The 27,977-nt window shown below is 49.9% G+C and overlaps 1 pseudogene; it reads left to right on the top strand.

The window, feature by feature from the left end:
- The first annotated feature begins 273 nt into the window (after positions 1-273).
- LOC119459007 (malate dehydrogenase, cytoplasmic-like) lies at positions 274-24,814 on the top strand (annotated as a pseudogene).
- The last annotated feature ends 3,163 nt before the right edge of the window (positions 24,815-27,977 follow it).

Here is a 27,977-nt window from a genome sequence, read left to right as displayed (position 1 = left end):
TTATGTTGACGGACCCACCACTGTAGCCCGTACCTATGGTGTTGAACTGCTGAGCTCGAGGTCGCGAATTCAATCCCGGCCGCATTTAAACGGGGGCTAAATGCAAAAGCGCTCGTGCACTTAGAGTTAGGTGCACGTTCGAGAACCCCGGTTGGTCAAAATTAATGCGGAATTACCCGCTATGGCGTGCCTCATAGTCAGATTGCGGTTCTTGCACGTAAAACGCCCCAATTTAGGTTATTCTGAATGTTTAATGACAGGCTGTACTTGCAGCCAGTGATCTTGCACCTGCTGGACATCCCCAAGGCGATGAACGCCCTCAATGGCGTTGTCATGGAGCTGGTCGACTGTGCCTTCCCTCTGCTCAAGGGTGAGTCTGGTTCTTTCAGTGGAGTAATGGCGTACTAACATGCAAGCCACGCAGGGCGCTTTATGTTTCTGTCGTGGTGGGCATGCCCACACTATAGTGTAGCATCCATAAACAGCTTTATTATAGCAGGCAAAACGGCTACGGCCCCGCTAGACCGTTCCGCGTGGCAAATGGATGACCAATGGTTAGATGGATGGATATTATGGGCGTCCCCTTTGAAATGGAGTGGTGGCGGATGCCGCCTGTAGCTCGTCACTTTTACCTTTCTGCCAAACTTTTATGAGCCTTTACGACCCACGGTTCACTTTAAATCCTGAAAGAAATTGATTCCCATAAAATGTATCCTTTATGTCACCTGCTTTTCTAAAAGACGACTCGAGTTGTATATTACTATTCTCCACCACAGATACATTAAAGGGGCCCTGAACCACTGTTTATCGAACTCTAGAAATGCATTTGAAGAAGTTAAAATAGGCTGTTCCAGTAATACGTTGCCGCATAAAGTACTTCAATGCGTTCAGCAGAAGCGGAGTAATTGACAATCAAAGGTTGGCCTGTGGTCCCCTTCGCAGTGCTTCCGCTCATTCTTCAATGCCTTGCATAGCGAAGGCTACTGCGGAGCGGGGCGTGCCCACAACGTTCCGTCTACTGAACGTGGTGCACAGTTCAAATTCAGTTTTGGATGCTCACGTAGACGCCGCTATTTCCGATTTTCATTCCAGGCGTGGTTTTCCTCAGCGAGCTGCAGTGCGCTCAGTGACTTGTTGCAGCCACCGTATCTATGCTGCGTAGCAGACCGCAGCTACATGCAACTGTAGTGCGTATGCGCAGCATTTGCTCTTTGCATGGCAGGGCTTGAGTGCACGCTCGCATGCTCCACTCTGGCCGTGCTACACGGTGCAGACTGGCTTTGTCCTGAACCAGCTGACCGACGGATAGTAGGCACATCCAACTTGCGCATTTTGGAGCGCTGTGAAGTAGCTCAATACGAGGCGATGTCTGCCAAGGCCTCTAGCCAGGAGTGGCCAAAAGTGAGCGCGCGCTGGCAAGCGTGCGTCTGGTGTGACCTCAAGTTTCGCGTGGTTTGAGGCTAGTTGAGTGTTCAAAACTAGTCGAAATTAGCTAGACCCGAAGGCTACGACACCGATAAGTTCTCGGTAATACGTACTACGTAATTCTTAGCAAAATTCGAAAGAAGATTTTCCCATACTTCAGCCTGTTTAAAAACTGCAGCGATAAATATACATATTGTAACAGTATAGGAGCAAGCGCACTGATCCAAGCACCCTTTTTGATTGATATCAGCTATTGGCTAATATATCATCTGCGCATGTGAATCTGCTATATGACGAAATATAGCAGCCCGAAAAGAGCGAGGAAAAGGCTTCAGTTGAGAAGAGAGTGTTTGAGAAAATGCTGAATTCGCGCTCCTCTTCCGAGCTCCACGTGGCACGCACGACTGCAAAACATGACCGATATTCACAGCAACGTATAAGCTATGCGTGGACCGCGCTTTTTCACCGAGCCCGAGGGGTGGTTCAGGACCCTAAAGCCCAATGTGTCGGGCTGGGTTACTATGCCCTCATTTACTTGCGGATGGATACTACTACACGCTAACAATATATGGCCTATGGTAGTAACTGGTTGTTTATTTACCAAGACATAAAAACTATATAACTAAGTATAAGGGAAGGGAAGGAAAATAAGCTTACTGCTAACCGCACTGTTTCTGTCTGGCGCAGACGGCTGACATCTGAACAGCACGGTCAGCATTGGAGGCGGGAGTAAATGACCGGGAGAGAGGATAACAGAGAGCAAATAAGGGAACGATTTATATACGTACAGCAGAGCGACCAGGTCGGCGTTACTCATAGTTCGCTTGTGGGGCGACTTCCTCGAGAGAGAGTTTGTCTCCCGGCCCAGCACGGGAGCCGCCTTCTGCGCGCGACAGAAACCGTGTCGCCGTGTAGGAGCGCGCGAAACGTGCGTCTGAGTGCTTCTGTTGTAGGCGGCATCGAATAGTGAGACGCGTATTTTCGCTGTTCACGAGGACTTCGACCGGCGGTAGTTGGTGGGCGCTTGCCGCGAGCCCGTCGGTGCGCTCATTGCCGGGCACGCCGCAGTGGCTTGGCACCCTCGTACTGCAATCGGGCCGTGACAACCCGCTGGACAAATCCAATGAGTTTGCTGCGCATCTCGCTCACTAGGGGGGAGCCGCATCTCTTCACCTGTACGCGGCTGCCTGCCGCGCGTGAGCCACACAGGACGGCGCCTTTTCAGTATAACTGGCGTCATCTCCAGACCAAGTCCGAGTGCCACGCTTAGGCCCCAGAGTTCGGTTGTTCATGTTTCTCTGTCGCTTTTCGAAGCAGGTTTTTGCTTTGGGCCTCCCGCACTTTGAAGGACGCCCAGCCTCCCTGCACTGCCTCATTTGTTGTTTTCCCGTTTGCTAAGTACTGCTGTGGTGCTCTATGGCCATAGTAGCTTTTGAGCCATTACCTTTAGGGGCCACACGGGAGAATGATGATTTCTGAAGTTTAGCCTTTGAACAGCCCTGTGATTAATGTCTTGTCCAGTTTGAACTTGGTATTTTAAACCTAACACCGGGTTTCCATATGTATGTCCCTGAACCATAGCTCATTTTCACGCGCCTTGTATGGCCTCACATTTGTCGTGCCCCCCATAGCGCTCTACGTTTTATTAGGCCTGTATTTTTCTCGCCTATCGCTTTCAGTACTTGTTCCCGTATTTCCGTGTAATTCTTCCACTCTTTAATTCATATCCTTAGGTATTTACACTCTTAGGCTTTACGAATTTTGTTTCTTTGTATCGTAACCATCTGATCACAGGTGCGAGTAAACACCATCTCCGTAAACATCTATAGCAAAAGCTGAATCTATTTTTGACATCCGGGAACAGGGCAATGTCGTCTGCGCACATGAAACCTGAAAGACGCTGCTCCACCTCCACACCATCTTGCTTATACAGGAGGTCATAACCTAACTTATAGCCTCCTAATATCTATGCCTATCACGTACATCATAAAGAAAACAGGGAAAACAGGTCATAAGTGGAACCCCAGCTCAAGCCTTAATGATTGCCATCTCCGCGTCGCTGGTTAACCCTTCCCATGCTTCCTATACCTTTCTCGCATATATATATTTCCTATCGCTTTGGGGTCTTCGCCCAGGCATTCAAGCCTAATGATGCTCCGCAAATGTCCTGTTAACTTTGTCGTATGAACCACTAGTATCCAGGAACGCCATGCATAAAGTTCGGCTCCCTTCTCCAGCTATTTCTATAGACTGTGATAGCAAATAGCTTATCATCTACGCGCCTACCTATTCTAAAGCCATTTTGTAGTTTTCCTATAATGTCATTATGTTCTGACCACGCTTGAAACTTCAATTTTCTGGCTTCCATTGTTAACCTGTACACTACTCACGATATCGTCATCGCTCTGTATGATATGGATTAGGTTCATCCTACTATGTCACCAACTATCTGGGATTTGATTCTCCTCTGATTTTTTTCGAGTGATTGTTTGTAGTGTTCCTTTGCTTTTTGGCCCAAGTTTATCGATTAGCCCCGTCTGTATTGCATCCGGTCCGGTTGCTGTATAGCTTATCATTTTCTCTTCCACCTTTCACCAGCCGAGATTGTTCGGAACCAGTTCTTTTTTTTTGTATCAGCCACCCCTTCTCTGTCTCCCCTTGTCCGCATCTTCACTGCTTTTGAATGACTCCCAGCTGTGTTTCCAGTAGCGTATTTAATTCATTGCGTCTTATCCCCTCAACTTGTTCTCCCCTCGTCATTTTTAGACAAGGACAGGCAATCTCACTGTTCTTTTAGTGCACAGATATTTCACATTTTCCCATAATATTCTAGGAGCTCTTTTGCTTTTCTCAGGTACTCCTGAAAGCCAGCGATTAAGTTGGCCCTTCGGCTTTCTCCTGAAGCAGATTCTGAATTTCCCGTTCTCTATGTCCATATAAATCCCATTTTGTGTCTATTTACCCCCGGGACTTCTCCGCGTGTCTGTGTTATCTGCATGGATCATTTGCGCCACTATTCGCTTGCCTCCCTGATTTCATCACTCCACCAGCTGCGTGGTTTTCTTTTACCTTTCCACCAAATATGTATGCGTGCGTGCGTGCGTGCGCATGTTGTAAACCGTACGATTGCTGTACATGTTGTACATGTTGTACAACCGTACATGTTGTAAACCGTACGATACCAATAAGTGTGTCGCACGGAAATTACTTAACAGTGAGCGCTCAATATTCATGCGGTTCATGAGACATTTACAGAAAAATACTGAGAAAAGAACGAGGCGATGCAGTTTGAGGCAAGAAAATGGTGTGAACATTGTTTATTCATTTGTTTTGTTCGTAAGTCGCTCAACTGTCTCCAAGTGGTGATTGCAGTTGGAATGTACTTTGGTTTGGCGAGACGTCGTCAAACATGAGGCATGAAACGTTTACGCTGTTGGAGAGTATATCATCAGCTTTATCCTATGAAATTATGACCTTTCACTCTTTGTCCATTCTTTTTGTTTGTATCACACACCTTTCGACAACATCTCACTTTTCCCGATGCAGATGTGGTGGCCACGGACGACGAAAAGACGGCATTCTCCGGCATCGACGCAGCCTTCCTGGTCGCTTCAGTTCCCATCAAGGATCGGATGCTGCGCAGGAATCTGCTGGTCGCCAACACCAAGATGTACAAAAACCAAGGACGCGCTCTCGACCAGTACGCCAAGAAGTCCGTTAAGGTGGACAGCCTTTCTGGCAGCATGCGCTTTTTATGTGCCTGTGCAGTTTATGGTCACCGTTATTCGAGTCGTCAGGGTAATTGCAATCTGCATGTGGCGTCCGCACCGTTCGTAAAGGCGGCGTTAAAGTCAACGTATATTAACTAAATCTATGCTGCTCGTAGAATTGGGTAAAAAGAAAAATCTAGGTATTTTTTACTCACTAAAAATGCAAGACAATGAAACTGACTTGGCTAGACTTACAGTCTGAGATTTTACGAGCCAAAGCCCCGATATAATTAGTTATGAAGCGTGCTGCAGATGGGGGGGGGGGGGGGGGGGGTAGCTTCAGATTAATTTCGACCACCTAGGGTTCTTTAACGTGCCCCCAACGCGCGGGACACGGGCGCGTTTTGTTTTTTGATTTTTTGTTTTTTTTGCATTTCGCCCCCATCGAAATGCGGCCGCAGAAACCGGGGTTCGAACCGGCAGCCTCGTGCTTATCAGCGCCACGCCATAGCCTCTATAAGCCACCACGGCGACTTAGAACTGCCTGTGAGCTGTGTAAGCCTGAGAGAACTCGGATGTATTGAGATAATTTGGTTTCCACATTGCGAATAAATCTCGCACAAGGTGGGCAGCCGAAGCCAGAATTCCCTTTTTTTTTTATCAAAGGGCCGCACACTTCATATGTTCAACAAGTTAACGTCCAGCAAACGCCAGGAAAACTTTTCTTGCGTCGTTTTTCTTCACACCAGGCGGCCATCTTGATGCGATTAGCATTAGGGCACTTCACGTGATTACCGGTGTCTCTGCCGGTACGTAACCATTTTCCTTTCACGTCAACTAGAGTCATGGCGTATGTGCCAGTGCTGAGTATGTGTGCCGCTTTTCTGTGAACCTCTTCGACGCCAACTTGGGTCGCTCGGCGTGGGCCACCGGTGTCCCAATAGACAAACTTGGGAATCAAAGTCGGCATCAAAAGCAAGTGAGGTGAACGGAAGGGAGACCAGAGTGTGCATTGAGTGAGGAGGGTTCAGCTGCGGAGAACTGAAGAAGATGTCGCCAACAGAAAACTCCAGAAGTTGCCTACAGAAGTGAGGAACTTAGTTATGCGGCGTTTCGCATGGCATTGACGTCGACTTTTATCGTATATTGGTTCTGCGGGAATCCGCTCGAAGTACTTTCCAGCCGTGCAGTGTAGTGAAGAGAGGATACAACCAACCACATGTGTTTCAGCCGCACGGATACACAAACTCAGGGTTAATTGCTTTATCTCAAGCCTGCGAATTGACAAACTGTTGTCAATGAAGTATACAGACGTCAATGATAGTTAAATGCTCATTTGACGCTGCTCTGTATACGTCGAAGCTTACTCTGACTTCTCTCATTAAATACTTTCGCCCATTGATAACTTAATAAAAGTAGTTGAACGACGCCTGTCTGCTGAACACAGCCGATTTCATAACCCTCTCGCGATGGTGTCGCTCCTTGCACAGAGGCCTAGTGAATCCTGCCTGGAAAAAGTAGGAAATGTCCCCAGTACTCTTTGTGGCATGAGTACCGCGCAACATATGCTTAAATTCAATAATGTGTGAACAGATTGGGCATGTTTTATCCTAAATCGTAGCACCAGGCAGAGTACGTCGTCGTCGGTTCACGGCGAGTGAGCAAACTCTTTTTTTTTTTTCGGTATCCAGGCTAGGCGGGTTCAGTGGTCGCTATAGAGCTTTCATTCATAATCGCATTTCAGAATTCAAGAGACACGCAGACAGAGAAAAAAAAAGTAAGAAGGGAGACTCGTCCTGTTTTGTTTCTTTTTTTTATCGACCTGTCGTCTTGGATTTTCCGTTGCGAATATGAATGCCAAGCTTTTCTGTATAATTGATTCAGTATTCCTGTATTGAACTCTACATATCGGATCACAAAACGTATGACGATGTATTTCTGAAGAAACATATAAATAGCTGAGTGCACGCATAATCATCTCCACTTCGTAGGCGGTATCTCTAGATGATGCCGTCGCAAAAAAGTGTCGCAGTTTCACCCGAAAGGCGAAGCATCAATTGCGGTAGCAAATTATTAGAGATCTATAGTAGTATTATCAGCTGTATAAAGTTGGACATGCAGCAGCACCAGCAACGCGCAGAACTGTTGTCGACGCCGTCGGCGTTTTGCCCGTGTTCGCACCGAACGCGTGCGGCATTTTTATATAAATACGCATTTGGTGCCGCAGCTAAACGTCGCCTCCCCTCCCTCCCTCCCTCCCTTCCGTCCCCCCACAGCCTTTCGCGCGACGGAAAAATTCGCATTTGCTCTCTGTATATGGAAAGGAAGAAAGGGACGCTGAATTCTGCAGTCCTTCAGGCAGAACGCGCGTTTGCTCTCCGACGTGCGTTCGCTCCCAGTGAAAGCGCGCGTCGCTCGCGCCCGTTCACTCGCACATACAGCGTCCTGAGCGCGGCGACGATTTCATCGCCGTTGACCTCATGCGGAACCTCACGCGACGGCGACGGCGACAACGACGACGGCAGAAATCCGCTTTAGAGTATAATTGCTATCGCAATAAAAAAATGGCGGGGAACAAGGTTGTTTTGTAATTGTGACTGCATTGCTCCAGAAAGCTGCAAAGTATGCGTGCGCCAGTCCTCGAAACCGGCAACTGCTGTCCTGTCGCTCCTACTGTAAATAATTATTGCTACATCATTCATGGAAAGAATTCTCCACGTCGATGCAAAGCTGTTCCTCTAGTGAGAGACGGGAAGCGATGGTGGCTTTCCCGAGCCTGTTTCCCAGAACTACCGCAAGGTGGCATCAGAAGGCGCCTCTCTTAAAAGAGCACTGTGATAAATTTTTATTGCGATAGCAATTATATGGACACTCAAAAGCAGATTTCTGCCGTCGGCGTCGCCGTCGCCGTGAGGTTCCGTATGACGTCATTTGGAGATGAAATCGTCGCCGCGGAGGAACGCGGATGGCGCCGAGCTGGACGAACGCGTCGCGTTGAGCTCCCGCTTTTTGCTCAAATTGAGTGCGACGTTTGCGAAACCAGTGCCACCGCACCGCGGCATCACGTTTATGAAGATATATGCTTCATTTCAAGACCATTTTCGACCCTGTGAGTTCTTTTTTTGTACTTTCGCGAGAACTTTTGTGCCCGGGGCGGCCGCCACGTCGGCTAACCCTAACGTCGAGTAGGGCCTCGCTAACCCTAACGCCGTACCCGCCGACGAGTTCGCCGCTTGAACAAACGGCGGGGCTCCCGCCGGCACAGAGACTTCTACCCAAGTCTTGCCAACCGCACTACAATGCCTTACGAAGTCACCGGCCGAGAAATCGCCCCATCGGAGGTTTCCGTCAGCAACGGGTGGTGCGACATCGCCCCACGAAGAACGACCAAGCCTAACCTCAACGTCGCCACCAACGTGGCAGCCTACGGCGCCACAACGAAAGCATCCAAGCCCGTGTCGGCCTGTAAAGAAATCATCAAGGCAAGTAGGATGCCCTTACTCCCGCAAAACGAGACCAAAGTAGTAATTCGCATCCGCGGCGGACTGAACATCGCCAAAACCGGACACGTGGAAATTGTGCAGGCCATTCAAGAAGCAGCCGGACTCGAAACGACGCAGTGCAATGGGGACACGATTTGCCCCAACCTCAAAGAGAACATCATGGTCGTGAGTTCCCCGTTACCCGAGAATGTCCACGGATATTTGAAAATTCAGAGCATCACCATCGGCGGACAGACGTACGAGGCATCCTCCCACCAGACTGCACCGGACGACACGTGCAAGGGAGTCATCCGCAACATTCCGCTCCACCACACGCAAGAAACGATAACCAGGTCTGTCGTCAACCCGAGAAACCCACTCGCACTGGCGGCGAAGCGCATTAAGGAAACCGGGACGGTGATTGTGGTCTTCGAAGGATATAAAGTTCCCAACCACGTGATGTACGGATGTGCATGGGTAGAGTGCTCGCTCTACAGGAAGCAGATCGCAATATGTCAGGCTTGCGGAAAACTGGGTCACCGAGCAGACGTATGCCCCGCACCTGAAAAGCAGACTTGCAGGGGCTGCGGCATTGCAGACCCCGGAGCTGATCACATTTGCGAAGAGGTCTCTTGCGCGTTGTGTGGCGACAAACACCCCACGGCCAGCAAGGAATGCAAGAACAGATACCAGGTCCCGTACGTGGTACGCAAGCGAAGAATCGAGAACAAGCAGGCAGCCATTGCGGCCAAGAAAATTCGAGATAAGGCGACTAGTCTCTTAAGGCACAACGGCGCAGATGCGGCGCAGTTGCCAGATGGACAGCGTGAGCACAGAGGACGCTCCAGATCCAGAGGGAGCTCGGGATCCCGATCGGCCAGCAGAGGTCGCAGGAGCCGCTCCCGCACATCCGGGAGCCGAGACCGCTCCACCTCGGGGGTGCGCTTCGCACCCCCGGCGGGAGCCAACAGCTGGGCCCAGCGAGTCAAGGCGACAACGGGATGCCAGGCCTCCGCAAAGGCGGGGACGCTGCCCACAAACCGCGGGCCGCTGAGGGACCAATCTCAGGTGAGCTTGCAAGCACGGCCAGAGAATAATGTACACAAAGACATCTTAGAAAGAATCAAAGCACTCGAGCACGAGAACGCTCAACTCAGACGCACAATGACAGAACTGGCTAACGAGAATAGATTGCTTAAAACGCAAACCAGCAAACCAAGCACACAGACACAGGATACGCACATGGACACTTCACCCAGTCCGACTACCCCAGCGTAGCGGAATCAGAAACGGCTAGTCAAACCCCACCCGCGGGCACACCAGCCACCAAGAAACGCAAGGCCAAGACCACGGAAGGTGACACGCCTGCCAATGACATAGACGGTAAATTGGACAAGATCCTTAGTACCCTAGGTCAACTCCAATTCGATGTCGAGTCGCTCAAGAAGGGTCACGACAGGCTAGTAGAGGCGGTCGACGGCCTAACGAGCAGGGTAGAAGTGATGGAGAGGGGCTTCGGCGCCAGGATCGAGGCTCTCGACAGAACCGTCTTTACTCACTCCACGGCACCTGTCAACCCCCCGCCTACCCCATGGTCAGAAGGAACAGTGCAACAAGCGATATCGTTACACCCAAAACGGCGGTAAAGTCCGCAACCAAAGTGGAAAGCAAAAATGGAGAAGGCAAATAAGCGAGAACCAGCCGAAAGGCACCAAGCGCAAATTAGCAATCAAGGGAAGCTAATAATCTGGCAATGGAATTGTCGCGGTTTTCGCAGCAAGAAATCGGTCCTGCAACAACACATCAGACACACTACAGACAAGCCGGACATCATACTCATTCAAGAGACCAACACCGACACACCCACCCTTCCGGGATATGAAGCAATTGCTGTTCCACCCACAAAAGCCTGCAGCGGTGTAGCGACGTTTGTTAGTAACAGGCTCGCATGGGCCGAGATTGACAGAAGTAATCCGGACAGCAAATGTGAGCACTTGCTCATCGAAGTGTTTCCCAAAGGCAAAAAGGCCAAGAGCATACTAGCACTCAACACATACAGTAGCCCGAACCACAAAACGCAAAGTTTCAGACGAATTTTGAAGAAGGCCAGGGACAAAGCCGGAGACAACCCGCTGATTACTGCCGGAGATTTCAACGCCCCAAACGTAGAATGGGGATATGGCGTCACCAGCGCCAAAGGCAGAAATCTTGCCACTGATGCGGAAGAGACGGGCCTCACCCTGATCACGTCGGTGCTCTACCCCACCAGGATGGGCAACTCGGTTTCGAGGGACACCACCCCAGACCTTACGTTCGTCCTCAACGTCGAGAGGGCCACCTGGCATAATACCGGTGAGGACCTCGGCAGCGACCATTACATTGTAGAAACGTCAATAGCAATCGCCTCGAAACCACTCCGAAAGTGGAGATACACGGATTGGGATGCGTTTAGACAGGTACGAAAGGAACGTACCGAAAAGCCCGCTACACTAGAACAGTGGACGCGCGAACTCAAGGAGGACGCCCTCAAGGCGACCAAAGAAATCGAAACGGACGTCCAGACAATCGGGATGGATGCTAAGCTCGCTCACATGCTGGAAGCAAAAAGATCCATATTGCAGAGATTGCGTACTCAGAGACTCAATAGAAGACTCCGGAAAAAGATCGCACTGCTGAACAAGGACATTGAGAATCACTGTGCGGTACTCTCCAACCAACAATGAGACGAAGTATGTGCAAGGGCCGATGGCAGCATGACATCGGGCAAAACCTGGAACCTGCTCAAACACCTTCTTAACAAGGGTCAAACCAAGAGCTCCCAGACCAAGGCGGCTGACAAGATAGCGAAACGCGACCTCAAAAACTCCAACGAGCAGGAATTTATGGCAAGACTTGCCGAAAGATACATGCCACTCTCGAGTAGCCACGAAAGCGACGCCGAAGCACCCGGTTCCCCGTACACGGGAGCGGACAACCCCGACCTCGACGAACCCTTCAACCTGGAAGAAATCAGGACCGTCCTTCAAAACCTTAACGGCACATCGGCCCCAGGTCCCGACGGTATTAGTAACAAGGCCCTTCGTAACTTGGACGAAGACTCCATCCGGTTCCTAGCGGATCGAATCAATCAGGTCTGGGATTCAGGCATGGTCCCGCCGGAATGGAAGCACGCCACTACGGTTCTCATCCCAAAGCCCAACAAGCCCTCGGGCGTCGAGAACCTTAGACCCATATCGCTCACGTCGTGCGTGGGTAAGGCGGCGGAACACGCCGTTCACAACAGAATCTCCAGATTCCTTGAAAACAAGGGACTGTTACCACACACCCTCATAGGATTTAGACCCGGTCTATCAACTCAAGACACCATGATTTTAATCAAGCACCAAATCATTGATGACCCCATTAGAAACGCCAAGGCCATTCTCGGGTTGGATCTCGAGAAAGCGTTTGATAACCTATCTCACCAATACATTGTGGACACCATTTCCGAACTCAACCTCGGAGCTAGATTCCACGCGTACGTCAAGTCATTCTTGGATAATAGGACGGCTACGCTCCGATTTGCCGACCTCTCCATGGAGACACTCTCGTTGGGGAGCAAGGGCACCCCCCAAGGCTCGGTCATCTCCCCTATGCTTTTCAACCTTGCCATGGCGGGACTTGCCGAGAAACTCGGACAGATCCATGGGCTCGAGCACACCATATACGCAGACGACATCACCTTGTGGGTCTCCAAAGGAACCCCTGGTATGGTGCAGTACATCTTGCAAGAAGCAGTGAACACCGTAGAAGAATTTCTAATTCCCACAGGACTCAGATGCTCGCCTACCAAGTCGGAGCTGCTTGTACGCAGACCCACGCAGAAGGGCCGAAGGCCATATTCAACAGACTTCGATTACAATCAGGAAATTACCGTACGAACCAATTCGGGACACGCCATCCCGTGCGTCGACAAAATCAGAGTCTTGGGTATGATAGTAGAGACTAAAGACGTCAATGCCTCTACGGTTAAGAAGCTCATCACCAAGACTAACAACGCTATCGGGCTCATCAGAAGAATTGCCAATAGACACAGGAGCCTCAAGGAACATAATCTCGTCAAACTCATACACGCGTTCGTCACCTGTCACTTCGCATACGTTGCGGCAATGCTCAATTGGTCAAGATCCGAAAGAGACAGACTCAATGCGCAAATAAGAAAGGTCACCAAGCAAGCCCTCGGCATTCCGACCAGCACCAGCAACGAGAAGCTGGGGCACCTGGGTATGCACAACACCCTGGAAGAAATTGCCGAGGCCCAGCAGCGCGCCCAGCTTGCTAGGCTTTCGACGACGCCTCCGGGGCGCACGATCCTAGCGAAGCTGGGCTTTGCTCAAGGAAACATAGAAAAAGACTTTGCGGACCTCTCACGGGACATCCGCGCTAAGATCATGGTCCGACCTATACCCAGAAACGTACACCCCGAAAACAACAGGGGCAGACGACAAGCGAGAGGACAATTCCTCCTTAACCAAGCCTTGGCAAACCGCGAAAGCTCAGCTTTTGTGGACGCGGCGGCATACGCGGGAAACAAAGCTTTCGCAGTGGCGATGGTGGATGGCTGCGGATCCACAAGACATGCAGCCACGGTAATCGCAAGGAAGCCTGAACAGGCTGAACAGGTTGCGATCGCCGTTGCGCTGACCAATGACAATATTTCTCACATCTACAGTGACTCTATAGCCGCAATTAGAGCTTTTCAAAATGGCACGGTCTGCGCACAGGCTCTAAGAATTGTCACAAAGAAAGAGATTAAGCACCACGTCATATACTGGTTCCCGGCACACTTAGGACCAAAGATCGGCGACGTCCCCAACTTTAACGAGGCGGCACACGAGGCTGCGCGCGCGCTTACAGACCGCGCGGCTTCACCCGACCACTTGGAGAACAAGGACGCCCCCACTACATACAATGAAATCACTAAACACTACTACCTACAACGTAGAGAGTTTAGCACGCCACACCGCACGCTCACTCGAGCTCAAGCGGTTACTCTCAGAATGCTACAAACAGACACATACCCCACGCAAAACAGACTACACCACTACATGCCTGAGCTCTACGACAAGTCTTATTGCACCAATTGTAATACATCCCTTAACGTCTATCATTTACTCTGGCCGTGCTTGCAAACTCACATAAACTCCGAACCGGACAAGCGCAAGTTTGAAGAAGCAATTCGGAGCGAAGAACTCGCTCCCCAACTCTGGGCCGTCCAGCAGGTCCACGACGCCGCCAGGAAGCTCAACCTCCCGGTTCCGTCGTGGGAGACGCCCGCTCCATGAGAGCCCCAAAGCTCTCGTGGCCTGCAGGACCTTTAATAAAGTTGATTTCCTTCCTTCCTTCGTCGCCGGTGGTGGTGGTGGTAAGTGGTTCTTGAGGGAAAGGGAAAGGTTGGCGCTATCTTCTGCAGCCCTTGAGGGAGCACGGCTCAGCGCCAAATCGTCGCCGCGCGCCGAACGCTGTATGTGCGAGTGAAAGGGTGCGAGGGGCGCGTCTTTCACGGGGAGTGAACGCACGGCGGAGAACAAACGCGCGTTCTGCGCCATGCTCGCTTAAGGGCTGCAGAAGTAGGCGTCTCTTTTCTCCTTTACAATCACCATATATGTAGAGCAAAGGCGCCTTCTTCCGACGTGCGAGAGGCAGTGGGGGAGGGAAGGGAGGCGACGTTTAGCTGCGGCACCAAGTGCCTATTTATATCAGAGGGTCTGGCAACAGTCACCAACGCCGCACGCATTTTGTGCGAACGCGGGCAAAACGCCGATGGCGTCGACAACAGTTCTGCGTGTTGCCGGTGCTGCTGCATGTCTAAGTTTATACAGCTGATAAAGCTACTATCATTACTCCGTATAGCTCTCTACAAATTTGCTATCGCAATTGATGCTTCGCCTTTCAGGTGAAACTGCGACAACTTTTTTATATCAGAGGCTCCGGCAACAGTCACCAACGCCGCACGCATTTTGTGCGAACGCGGGCAAAACGCCGACGGCGTCGACAACAGTTCTGCGTGTTGCCGGTGCTGCTGCATGTCCAAGTTTATACAGCTGATAAAGCTACTATCATTACTCCGTATAGCTCTCTACAAATTTGCTATCGCAATTGAAGCTTCGCCTTTCAGGTGAAACTGCGACAACTTTTTTATATCAGAGGCTCCGGCAACAGTCACCAACGCCGCACGCATTTTGAGCGAACGCGGGCAAACCGCCGATGGCGTCGACAACAGTTCTGCGTGTTGCCGGTGCTGCTGCATGTCTAAGTTTATACAGCTGATAAAGCTACTATCATAACTCCGTATAGCTCTCTACAAATTTGCTATCGCAATTGATGCTTCGCCTTTCAGGTGAAACTGCGACAACTTTTTTATATCAGAGGTTCCGGCAACAGCCACCAACGCCGCACGCATTTTGTGCGAACGCGGGCAAAACGCCGACGGCGTCGACAACAGTTCTGCGTGTTGCCGGTGCTGCTGCATGTCTAAGTTTATACAGCTGATAACGCTACTATCATTACTCCGTATAGCTCTCTACAAATTTGCTATCGCAATTGATGCTTCGCCTTTCAGATGAAACTGCGACAACTTTTTTAACTCATATGCTTTAATCTGTTCGCATATGTTTCTTATATCTCGGAGTGATACTGTAAATGCTTCAATGTGATTGATGATGGCGATGATAATAACTATGGTGGTAGTGGTGGCCATTGCCACCCCCTTTGAAATGGGGCGGTGACTAAAATTCACCTGGCATGCTTGAGCCAATCAGGTACGCTATACATGCTTTTCAGTTTAGCATTTGGTCCACATCACCTTAATAGTTTTTTTCTCTCTTTCTTAACACTTCTCTATCTACCTTGTACCATTAGCCATGCCTGTAATGGATGTCGTCGCAAGCGCCGTCAGCTGCTGTCATCGAAGCCGTATACGGAAATGGACGGCGCGCGCTGTTGAGAGCTGTTTGTCTCTTGCGGTGGCCTGCTCTTATTGACGATGTTCGTGTAAATCGTAGGAGCAATAACGTTTACTTTGTAGTGCGTGACGACGATACGAAGTTTTCCGAGCGTACATACATGCAGGGACGCCGGATCGGGCCAGAGCCCACGTGCCGCTCTCTCGCCCACCCGTCCCCACGTGTCCGGGGCGGAATCGTCGCATGCAGCAAGTCGGACGGGCACACGTCGTGCGAAGGATGACTTCTGTACTCCTAAGTACACTGACATTACCGGGAATTCATGCTGGGTGCAGCATGTATTCAGCCTGTACCAAAGAGTTATGGCATCTCGGCAGCCATATCATTTGTCTCGCCACGCGGGACACCGACAACAGTTGGTCAACTTCACTTTCGACAATGGTCGGAATAATTGGACACCAAGGAAAAGCAACTGAATTTCCCGGTTTCCTTTTATTGTTGCTTCCTGAGCACTCGCTTCATTTTGCTGCGGACACTGCACACCTTTTCAACTTCATCGCTCCTTGTAGTGTTGTCAGTTTCCGACCCGCTGCTCTGCCGGCGCCAAACTGAACACGGTTCGCTACATCCACTATGGCAGCGATTTCGACTCGCGTAATATCGTCGGCCTCACCTAGAGATGACGACGACCCCGATTCTCACGCGGATGACATGCGCGCTCCTCGACGTCGCTGGTTTTTGAGCCCGCGAGATCACGCGTCCGGTGAGCTGCAACCGAGGCCGAGGTGCGGAGTTCGTATCTTATGGTTCTTGGCGCGGACGTTTTGACGTGACGTTAAAATTGACCATACGTAATGCTGCTATCATTATTTATTACCTCTATTATCACCTCATAAAATCATAAATGGTAAACAACGATTGCGCTGTCAGTGGTGCTTTAAAGCTGTAAGCACCGCACTGGTCATTTCGCTCATTGCTCTCAAAACATACAGCACGCGCAACGTCCAACTATGAGCGAGACGGCTAAGTGTATTAGACCTGTCCTGTTTAGTCACATTCTTTACCGCGGTGTTGGTTTGCCACCGGTGACTGTTGCCGTTGTTTGTAACGCGGTAACAATTTTGTGTCTTACTCGATGTGTCACTGCGGGCGCGCCTTCTGAGAGCGATGTTCGGAATTATTCGTACGTGGCATTTATTCTCGTTCTCCAATTTATACGAATTATTTCGAGTAGCGGCGGTGAATCTGGTTAACGGGGTTTTTCATGTTCGTACGCGACCCGCAGGTACTTGTGGTGTGCAACCCGGCCAACACGATTGCTCTGGTCTGCTCCAAGTATGCGCCCTCTATTCCCAAGGAGAACTTCTCCGCCTTGACGCGCCTCGACCACAACAGAGCCAAGATGCAGGCATGCAATGTCACATTTGCTCTCGTGTTTAGTGCTATCATTTTACTGCTGTTTTACGAAAACGCAGTGATATGTTCCTATGCAGCAAGTGCCTGATATGCGTTCCATAATGGCGGAGGTGCTTTACACATATGTTCAGTACATGTCCAATACGTACATGTATTACACACCTTATTTTAATATACATTACACGTTCAAACACATATCTGCGTTGAGGTGAGATCATTTAGCATACGAAAATAAAAACAATGCCGGGAAACGGATGCCCCAGTAGAGGACTTGACATTTATAATTAAGCGGGCTGTGCATGATCACCGGACACGCAAGGGCTAGCGCGCACCCAAAGCTGAAACCAGGGCGGTCCATGGGTTGATGCTGCCGAGGCCCTCGGACCACTGCGCATTCCAGATTTCCCTTTGGTGTCCTGGAGGTGCCGCTAATGTACAATAAATCATTACACGTTGTTCACACTTACTACATGCGCAAATTCTCACTTCCCTTTACCGCAACAATTTAACTATGCTTCTCCGCATTACACAGTTGTGTAGCTTACTAAAGCACATCCGCCATTATGAAACGCATATAAGACTTATTGCCACTTATCGCTGTCTTTACGGGACTCTTCACCAGGCCCCGTCAGAAATTTGGTTATACATTTGAAGTTCTAAAGCGCTGTCTACGAAGCGTTTTACCGTATGAATGTTTCTTAATTGCTTCGTTATTATAGTAGATAGGATAAATTCAAATGTCGCGTCGCCATGCTACCAAGAGGAGAGCTTCACTGCCAACACAGACACTCTCCCCCTTTGTCTGCATTAGCGTGCGCAAGAGACATTTCTTCACTGCCTTCTGTCATACCTAAGAACCGAGGAACCGCGTCACGTTTACATCACGAGCCCCGCCTGTTTTCTCTCATCCCTTTTCTGCTGCGCAGCGCACTTCCAGTGGCGTTTTGCTTCTCCGACAGGCAGCGGATCTCTTTCGATAGGAAGGACGTACGGGCTTTTTTTTTTAGGGGCGAAACTCCTTATAGCGGCACCCGTTCCGTCCCCGTCGTCGTAGTAGTAGTGTGTAACCAGTAGTGTGTAACCAGTCTGAGAAAAATGAGAAAAAAAGTTCCGAAGTTGTGTCCGTAGCGCGGAATCGAACCAGGGACCCCTCGCTTCCAAGCGCGCGGCGTTAGCCCACTACGCCACGAAGCGGACATGGACACACGCACCACGATGGCAGTAAATACCCAACATTAACGAAAGGCCGCGTTTCTAGCGCGTTTCTAACGCGTTTGTGCTAGCGCGTTACGGCCCGTTTAAGAAGCTGGTGTAAGACGCTGTGGCCTCTCCGCCTTACCTTCAACGCGTTCCGAACGCGCTGAACAAAGCGGTGGCAAGTCAAGTTCAAGTCGAGGAGCGTTTATGAATACGGGGGGTATACTCTCTCAGCAGTCATGTGATGGCGTCGGCAAACGCGGTGCACGTTCCGGCATGTGTAAATGGCTGCGTAAGACGCTGTGGCCGCTCCCCCTTACTAGAGAGTACTGCACGTTTCTAACGCGTTTGTGCTAGCGTCCCCTTAAGACGGAGATCCGATGATTCCCTCCGGAGCTTCGGCCACTCATCATCATTCACCCCGTGGATATGCTGTGATTTTTTTTTTTGGACACTCGGAGCTATTTTTGAGCCGTGCAGCGGTTTGACAATTTGTAGACGCGATCGTCGGCGCGGTGATCTACGCATCGCACTTGCCCATTTCCAATGCCTAAACCCTGCTATAGGGGATCTTCGAGGAATAACCCTACCTCTTCGACGCTACTGCAGATTGCGCAGAAGCTAAAGGTGACGGCTGGGGACGTGCGCAACGTGATCATCTGGGGCAACCATTCCTCCACCCAGTTCCCGGACGCTAGCCACGCGTCGGTGTCCATCAACGGTAGGAGCGTCAAGGTCACCGATGCCATAAAAGACGAAGCCTATTTTCAGGGCGAATTCCTCACCGTACGTCACACTCTCTCTTTCAACAGGCGAATACTGACGCGAGATCTTCAACTTTTCATTCCTTTTTTGTGTTTTTTAATAAATGAATATAATCAATGTCATCATCATTAGCCTACATTTATGTCCACTGCAGGACAAAGGTCTCTCCCTTCGATCTCCAGTTACCTCTGTCTTGCGCTAGCTGATCCCAACCTGCGCCTGAAAATTTCCTAACTTCATCACGCCACCTAGTTTTCTGCCTTCCTCGACTGCGCTTCCCTTCTCTTGGTATCCATTCTGTAACTCTAATCGTCCACCGGTTATCCATCCTACGCATTACATGGCCTGTCCAGCTCCACTTTTTTTCTCTTAATGTCACTTAGAATATCGGCTATCCCCGTTCGCTCTCTCATCCACACCGCTCTCTTCCTGTCTCTTAATGTTATGCCTAACATGCTTCGTTCCATCGCTCTTTGCGCGCTCCTTAAATTGTTCTCGAGCTTCTTTTTAAACCTCTAACTTTGTGCCCCATGTGTTAGCACCGGTAGAATGCAATGATTGCACACTTTTCTTTTCAACGACAGTGTTAAGCTCCCACTCAAGATTTATCCAATGATCTTTGGAAACGCTATAATTTTGAGATTTGTTTGGGTTACCCGCATTTTCTTGCATGCCACCTACAATTATCATGAAGTACATGAGATCTATGGCCAAGATTCTTACGTGCTTGAAGTTATATAATGTGTAATCTTCTTGTTCCTTGCAGATGGTGCAGGAGCGCGGAACCGAAGTTTATGAGGCGCGCAAGCTCACCAGCGCCATGTCGGCAGCTAAGGCGGCGGCTGACCACGTGCACGACTGGTGGCACGGCACCCCTGAGGTCAGTGCTGTTACATACGTGGTTTCGATTTCAGAATCGAAAGTACGTTCAGCTGCCGTCATCGCCATATGCTCTGACGTCATAAAAAGTGCCTATTTCTAGGGTCAATATTGAAAGTTCCGCTTGTTCGCCTCCTCCTTGCGCCATCTCCATGGAAGACGGAACTGTAGGAAGGCTCATTACGTCACTCAGTCAGCTATAGCAAGCCAACTATATGTGCAGCCATCCCTCTTGGCCTTTTCCCTCTGAAACGTCGGCCCAGCACGTGATCCTACGTCCGCTACGCTCGGCCCAGTGTGACGCGCACTTGTTCGGGTGCTTCGCTAACCGCTCTGTGCACATTTGCTCCCAGTACACTTGTGCAACTTCGGTAACGTTTCTTGCACCGTATACATTAATTGTCGTCGTTGCAACTTGCGAGGGAGGCAGCTGCGCGTACGTTGCAGTCGTGCACGTTTTTTTTTATTATTTTTAGAATAGCATGCGCTGATGCGCTGCGGTGGAAGACACAAAAATAACGCGACGTCATTGCGTGGTGGGCCGACTCGGCCAAAATTTTGTTTCATAATGCTCCCTCTTTGTTCGCTTCTTCCTCCGTGTCTGTCTCGGCCTATCACCTTCGGCCGCTTCGACCGGTGTCATCTGCACAGAAACGTGCTGTATACATATAACCTTAGATACCCGGAACAAATGAAAGGACTTATAAAACCTGCGAGAAAACGCCGAATTAATTTAGCCAACAAGAGAACGATGAGAAACATGGTTCGTATTGGTATTTGTTGACTTAAATATTGTTCTACAGAAGTAAGTTCTAACTGCTCAGCGAGCTTGACTGGCCTTCTGATTGGCACACGTGCTCTCTTAGCTGACGCAGCCTACGGCTCTTGCTGAGATGCAATGCAAAATCATACGAGTATCCTAGTTTCATGGTTCTTTGTGCCATGATGTCACAGTGGTGTGGTGGCGTTGACGTCGCGTTGTCACCAGGCCTTGAAAACCCAATGTTTACAATCACGTCCAATGAATGTCCCACGGACACCCACTGCCAGGACATGGATATCACAGGGATGTGTTTAATACATCATGTGGGCGTCCCTCACACGATAGATTGGCGGCATTTTCTTGTCCTGCGGATATTGCTTGCATGGTGCCCGAGGAACATCATGGAGACATGCTGCATACATTGCACGCCTACATGTCAGGTCTTTTGCACAGTGTTTGCTATAACGAATACTTTGTTCGCAGCAGCTGCTGTGTGACAGATGCAGTGAGCGTTCCCGTCCATACAGCGAGATCAGATGCATCGCGTGTACACGTGTACATATATATACGCAAGCGCGCACTGCAGTGCATGTGTACTCTTCATTCTTCTAGGCCTTCCAACAGGCCCAAATGGCATAATGAAGTTTAACTGAAGTATCATAAGTAAATTGCCCCAGAAAATATACAAAGTACGTACGTACACATGAGCTGCAGACAGATATCATATTCTTGTAATTTAACCATATAAGAAGACGTAATTCAATCACGTTATTAAAATTGAAATACCAACACTCTGGGAGTACTACTATTCACGTGTGGGCAGCAAAAGGTCTAGATACAAGATCGAAGTTTGTGACGTCCACGGTAGGATATCCGATGTTGGATGTACTGCGGCATTCCTATTTGTCTTCGAAACGGTTCACAGATATTGGGACACAATTTGAGTGTCCCACGGACACAAAGTTTTTTTTTCACAGTGAAGTGAAACTTGGTAAAAAAAGACGTGTGGACCACAGTGCCATGGCGCTAAAAGGGACACTAAAGGCAAATACTAACTCAAACTAAAGTGATGTATTAGTGCTCGAGCATCTCTAAGGCGTCAATATTATCGCGAATAGAGCCCTAGTAACCGAGAAATTGAGGTAAATGCACGACACGATTAGAGACTCCCTCGGGACATTCAAGTACCTGGCCGATGACGAAGGCACTCCTCATTTAAAGGGACACTAAGGGGGCAAATGATTTCTTCTGTATCAGTATATTACCTTTCCACAATACCGAAAACACCACACTTACCGCGAGAAGCCGTTTGGTAAGCCAGAAAGGGACAAAGATCCAAGAGGCGAGCGGCGACGCCACCTTGAAGTTCCCACACGAGGTCACCGTGACGTCATTGATTTTGAAAGCGTCTTGTAGGTCCCAGTTAATTGTTTAGCGGTAAACATTGACTAAATTGTGTTCTAAAGGAGCCCAAGAATGAATATGACAAGTTTCGCGAACTTTTACTGAGCCAACGTGGCCCAAATACGAAAAATTACTTCAGAAGTCGTCACGTCACACTGAAGTGCTGACGTCAGGACTACCAAGCGAAATTAAAAAAAAAAATTAACCTTGAGCTTCATTCCTCTTCTAATAATTGACATATTGCGGTGTAATTAAAGACAGTAGAGTTTTCGAAGAATACTTTATCAGTCTAAGTTGATTTATTATTTTGCTTTAGTGTCCCTCTAAGTTGTGCCACTAGTACTCAACTACTTGTTATAAAAATATCATTGTACGGTATTATAAGACGAAAGAAAATGCTACTTGACCAGTTCTATGTCGTTTTTAGAGAAACAAATCAGGCAAGTTTGCACTCGGTCGCGCAAAGCTTAGGCACAGCGACGCTTACTGGCTGCTACAGCTAGGTATGAACTTGGTTGCCTGCTAGGTCTTAACTTGGTTTAACTTGACTACGAATGTAGGAAGGTATTCTCGAGCGATCATTTTTGGAGGTTTCTTCCCTTTCGCGACATTTCGCGTGACTAGCGCTGGACGCGTGGGCGCCTACGAGCGACAGCGCTCCTGGCATGCCACAAATGCAGGCAGGCTAACCAAGGTTGGTACAGTGCCAAGAACGCTGTCGCTTGCCGACGCCGAACGCGTTGGCGACATTTCGCGTGACTAGCACTGGACACGTCGGCGCCTACGAGCGACAGCGTTCCTGGCATGCCACAAACGCAGGCACGCTAACCAAGGTTGGCACAGTGCCAAAAACGATGCTGCTGGCCGACGCCGAACGCGGCTGGAGGCTAGCCGCTCGCTATCAATCGGCCAGCTTCGCTGTGTCTTGAGCTTTGCGCGGCCTAGTGCAAGCTTTCGCCTTTTTTTTTTCTCCTGGCTCAGCGCGCCGCGCAGAGAGGAGAGGCAGGGGTCGGGAAGGCAGGAAGCTGGCGAGGAGGGGACCGCGTGCGCATGCATGCGGTCTCCTCCTCTTTTTCCGTGTTGCCATGGCTACCACGGCTACGCACCAGAAATTACGGCTGACTTAAACAGCTTCGCTGTTAAAAAAAGAACTTATTGACATTACACCGTCGACAACGACGCGGGCAGTCAAAAGGTTTCGTTTTCGCTCGACTCTGCGCCGCCCGCGCTTTCGCGTTTCAGTAGTTTCGTTATCGCTTCGCTAGTGCTGCGCTGGTTTTGCTGGCTCACGAAACTCGCACAAACTGCAAGCAGCAGAGAATTCCACGTCCATGTTACAGTGCCTAGAATATACTATATATCTATGTGATGCCGCGGGATGCGCGAACGGTCCACGCCACTTGACCGAAAGCAGCTGCAGCGGCGCGTCGTACCGCCGTCTGTCGGGCGACGTTTTACTCACCGACGGCACCAAAGGGCGGTGATGGCGTATGCCATGGCGTATGCAACGTCACCACTCCTCGGCTGGGGTGGCGGGAGATTTGAATTGCCATAAAGTTATTCGGACCCTTCAGGTGCAATTTTCTCGTAAACTAAGTCTTTTCTTTGCACGAAACAAGCGTTGCGAGGTTTCTGGAAAGGCACTTAAACAGTCCACGTCGACTTGGTATTTGCCTTTAGTGTCCCTTTAACCTTTTGTTGACGGCATCTATTTTTACAAAACCCTTGAACTGTTATGAGCGGTATGAGTAAAGGAGGTCCTTATAACTTTTTTCTGCACCAAGCCGTCTATCAAAAAGTGGGACTACTTTGTGCCACTGACATTACACGATGGTTTAAAAAGTGGGACGCATAAGGCCCCCTGACCATCTAGGGTCTCGATGCAAAATGATTTCTGACTACGTCGTGAAAAAAAAACTCTTGAATTTTTTGTGTGGTAGGAGTAAATGAGAGGTTTAGAAGTAGTTTGCAACTAATTTCCCTTCTAGACCACATGTCGTTAATTTGTAGCAAGTGGAACGCCTAAGTCCCACTGACACTACATGGCTGTTTCGGAAAATATGACTCGTTTGTCCTGCTAAGCTACTAGGCTTGCAATAAAAAATATATGTAACAACTTCCCTCGTAAAACGTACCAAAGCACGGCAGACAAATTGGCAAATTTTGCTACAGTTTTGAAGGTGAAAGATTACTGTAGTTCATAAGATAAGTGGTGTACAATCGCCCTCTACAGAAGGAGGTCCCAGAGTTTAAGAACAGTCATGGGGACATCCTGCCATGTATACAGTGGGTGAGTAAATGGCGCCACTATTATCTCCAAGAAATTATAAAATGCGAAGTAACGTCTTTGTGAAAGGCTACAAATAATGACACATACGGAAACAATGAGCTACGGCAGAACGTAGATTTCATTTTTTCAATAACTAAACAGATTTAACCGAATTGACACGGTGATCAAGACTGACATATCACAAAATAACAAGGCAGTAGTACCAAACAAAGGTTGTGGCACCGTTGCGGACGCGACAACATGAAACGAGAAAACAAGGCTCGTAAAATTTTGTTAGTGCCATGTGCATAATTGCATCCACGTGTTTGACGGGCACGTTTTCGCAGGGCGAGTGGGTCTCCATGGCAGTAATGAGCGACGGTTCGTACGGGTCGCCGGCCGACGTGGTGTTCAGCTACCCGGTGCAGATCGATGCCCACCGGCACTGGCACATCGTGGACGGACTGTCCATGTCGGACTTTGCCCGGGGCCAAGCTCGAGGTCTCTGGCAAGGACCTTGTCGATGAGCGCATGAGGCGCTGGCCGTCTGCAAGGACTGACGTCCGCCCCACACGCATGGTCAAGCTCTGAAGGTCGCGCCCATCTCCGCTTCGTCCTCCTGCCTTCTCAAATCTCGACTGTCGCCGATTTACTCCATTCTCAAATACAGTCACCTTATCCTTTCTAGATTGAGAATGGTCTTTTTTGAGACTCATCCACTCTACTAGATGTGGTCCCCGTACCACATAAAACAAGATGCATCTGTTGTGCAGTGGTGACTTGTTATGGGTGGAGCAAATGAAATTTAAATGGAGTTAGATTTCGAACATAGTTATGATTCTAAATAATTAAACTAGACTCCAGTCAATTCCACTTCGGTTAATTCGACATTTCGATCAAATATAGATCCCGGCCGAAGGTCCCAATCAACTGTCGCCTGGACATTTTCATCGGCCAGGACTTCAGTTATTTTCATCATGAAATTAGTCCTCGCCGAATTATTCGAACAACCGCGCCGAGATGGCTCAGTCAGCTAAGGCGTCGCGCTGCTGAGCACGAGGTCGCGGGATCGAATCCCAGCCGCGGCGGCCCCATTTCGATGGAGGCGAAATGCAAAAACGCATGTGTGCTTCCGTTGTAGTGCCCGTTAAAGAACCCCAGGTGGTCAAAATTAATCCGGAGCCCTCCATTACGGCGTGCCTCATAATAGAGAGTTCCAGATTAGGGGGACGCAAGCGTAGGGGCCCCCTAGCGCTTGGGGCCCCTACGCTTGCGTCCCCCTAATGTTCTAATCAGAACTGGTTTTGGCACGTAAAACCCCTGAAGGAAGAAGCATAATTGTTCGAACATGATTGGTCAGCACAAACGCACCTGACTGGTCTTGGCGGCGCTTTCGGTAACACTGTATGCGTCGAAGCAGGCTATCTCCCGCCCAAAACGCCAATCTTCGGCCTGTCCTCGGCAGAGTGTCAAGCAAAAACGACATCCCACGAATGAATGATTACCATATTCACCCAATTCAAAGAGCACTTAATTAAAGAACAAAGGGCTGAAAATCGCCGTGAAGTTACCATCGACTACGAAACGGAAACCATGTTCGCGGCGTTGGTAATAGTGTACTGTCAGCGTCGTTGTCATTGTCATCGCAGGACAATGTTGCTCATAGGGGACGATAGACTCTAGTTGGAGACAACGACGCGCCACTTTCGTTACGAAAGCTCATTCAAAAGAAGTTTAAGTGCTTAAAGGGGACGCATTCTGCGCCGCAAGAGGCCGCCCGCTGGCTGCATCTTGAACGCCATGTCCAGCGAGGGCAGATTCCATCTTCCCTGTGTTCTCGCGGCTAAGATCCCGTTGATGCGAGCACCGGCACAAAGCTCACTTCGCTCGCTGCTGCTGCTTCGCTGACTCACTCCGGCGTTTTGACAGCGAGATTCCGCGGTCATCGAGTGACATGCGTTTGTGATGATGTGGATAGTGGCGTGCGGTGCCAAGACAAAGTGCGTGACAAGCCAGCTTGAAGTGATGGTGATTGTATGGCAGCACCAAGAAGAGGATTGCTGATGATGACAATGGAAAAAAGACCACCACGTGCCATGAACAAAAAAGGAAGCAGCGGAGAGCACGAGAGCACGCAGAGCGTGAGAGCGAGCGGCAGCCTCGAACGCAAGCTCGCAAAACGGCGGCTCCAGGCTCGGGTACCGGCGACCGGGTGTCCAGCTACCGTGCGGACCTGTCGGAGATCCAGTTCGTGGCTGGGCTTTCCTGCGCGCCAGCGGCCTGCTGTGATAGCGGCCTGGTGCAGTGCTTCCTGCTTGGACCGGGACGCCTGAGCTACCAGCCTGCTGAGCGAGTCCGAGGACTGGCGACCGGGCGTCCTGCTACCGTGCGGACCTGGTCGTGGATCCCGCTCGTGCTCTGCTCTCCTGTGTACCAGCGGCCTGCTGTGATAGCGGCCTGGTGCAGTGCTTCCTGCTGGACACCGGAGCGCCTGAGCTACCTGTCCGCCGACCGAGCCCGACGTTATAGCAGCCGAGGCGTTACAGGCCAGGCGTTACTGGCCAGCTACAGCAGTGGCCTGGTGTTCTACCGGCCTGCTGTTTTCTTCCTGCTGCCACGTCGCGACAAGGTGCGGCGCGACAGCAGCGACGTAGCCACAACGACGCTCCACCATCACAACCACCGTCACGGGCACCGCAGCGACGAGGCACACGGGCGAGTGGTGACGCATGAGTGCTAGGCACATGTTTATATAGGACAAAACGATTCGCGGACTCTAGTCCGCGTACATGTAAATCGTCTGTATGTAAATAGTCTGTATCGTGCTAGCGTGTCTGTTAAGGTCTGTGTTTCGTGTAGCAAGCTCCCGTCTGCCGTGTCATTATTAAGGATCCTGGGCCCAACTGGAACCACCGGGTTCATGTTTGCTTGAGCGCGCGTGACACCATGCTTGTTAATTTAGATAGGTGCCGATAACAGTATTGTCCTTACTTTGTTCAGCTGTCCCCTACTTTGCTATTGCAAGCGATGCTTCGCCTTTCGGGCGAATATGCGACTGTCTTTTTTTTTTGCCAGAATCAGAGGCGAATTATACATGTATCTGTTTATAAAATCAAGAACGCGTTATACTATTGGTCATATTGTTTTCCACTTCAAACGCATAAAAAAATTGGCTGCAAGTTTGCCAAAATAAGCAATGATACATGTAGACGTTTGAACTTTTTTCTTCTCCTACTAGTTCCATTTGGCATATATTCCTATCAATTCCAACATCCTTAAATCTCCTAATAACGCAAGTAGTTTAATTGTACTTTCGAGTTAAGGGAACAAGAAAATTAGGACATATAGGTGCACCGCATGCTTTTAAAGGTAAAACGTGTCCATTCTTAGTATTCTGCGATGAGCTGCTGCTGCCAAGTCGCTTTCAAAATTGGTTTTGCATGCAGTGCCAAGGGTGACAGGTTTTCCAGAATGGCCTGACCAGTGGCGTAGCCAGGATTTTCGCTTCTTTGTGAGGGGGGGGGGGGGGATTTCGGGGTTCCACTTGACCGGAAAAGGCGGGTATGGTCCCACGTCGTTTTATGCTACGTATTCTAGTACGCAGATATTTCGGGAAGGGCACATGTCCAATGTGCTCCCCCCCCCCCTCCTCTCTCACTCCTTGGCTGCGCCCCTGGGCCAGGCTGTAAACAGCGGAGGCATCCAGCTGACTCGAAGGTGGTG

This window comes from Dermacentor silvarum, chromosome 7 (genome assembly GCF_013339745.2).
Source record: "Dermacentor silvarum isolate Dsil-2018 chromosome 7, BIME_Dsil_1.4, whole genome shotgun sequence".
In the NCBI taxonomy this organism is placed as follows: Eukaryota; Metazoa; Arthropoda; class Arachnida; order Ixodida; family Ixodidae; genus Dermacentor; species Dermacentor silvarum.
This window is presented reverse-complemented; position numbering and strand designations above follow the sequence as displayed.